The following is a 605-nucleotide window of genomic DNA, read 5'->3' on the forward strand; positions in this document are numbered from 1 at the left end:
CATCACCGCCTGAAAGAACGGGTCCGGGAAGACCATTTTCTGCACAGACACTAGTTAATCTCTGAATGAAAGGACAGCATCTGTCATGGGAACAGATGTGGGGGACACTAGGCTGTTAGCACACGTAGACTCTCTTAAGGCTTTGGATCCAGAAGTCTTCTTCATTCCTTTTCTTTTCAGTTGAGTTCTGGTAAGAACTTGGAAAGTCGGCTGTCCTAACTCTGAACTCCTCCACAACAGAGACTGTAGAAAAATGACACCAAAGTACTTTGGGTTTTTTTTTTTCTTTTGAAAATAATTTGCCTTCTTTTGCATGCCACAGGACAGATTTCTAGTTTCAAAACAAAGGTACAACAAGGACAAGAAACTCCCCCCTCCCAACCACCTTTATCTTTCACCTATACAGGAAATCCTTCTGGAAACATCAGCAAGAGACTACACAGATACAAAGTTACCAAATCTACAAGTGAATACATAGTCTGTCATGGCAGAATAACCAAGAATTTTACCCCAAAGAAAGGTTTTAATTTTTCAAAAATAAAAGTCTTAAGAGAGTCATATGAGAACCAAAACAAAAAACAAAAACAAAAAACCCAAAAAACCAA

The sequence above is a fragment of the Mastomys coucha genome, unplaced genomic scaffold, assembly GCF_008632895.1.
Source record: "Mastomys coucha isolate ucsf_1 unplaced genomic scaffold, UCSF_Mcou_1 pScaffold18, whole genome shotgun sequence".
Taxonomy (NCBI): domain Eukaryota; kingdom Metazoa; phylum Chordata; class Mammalia; order Rodentia; family Muridae; genus Mastomys; species Mastomys coucha.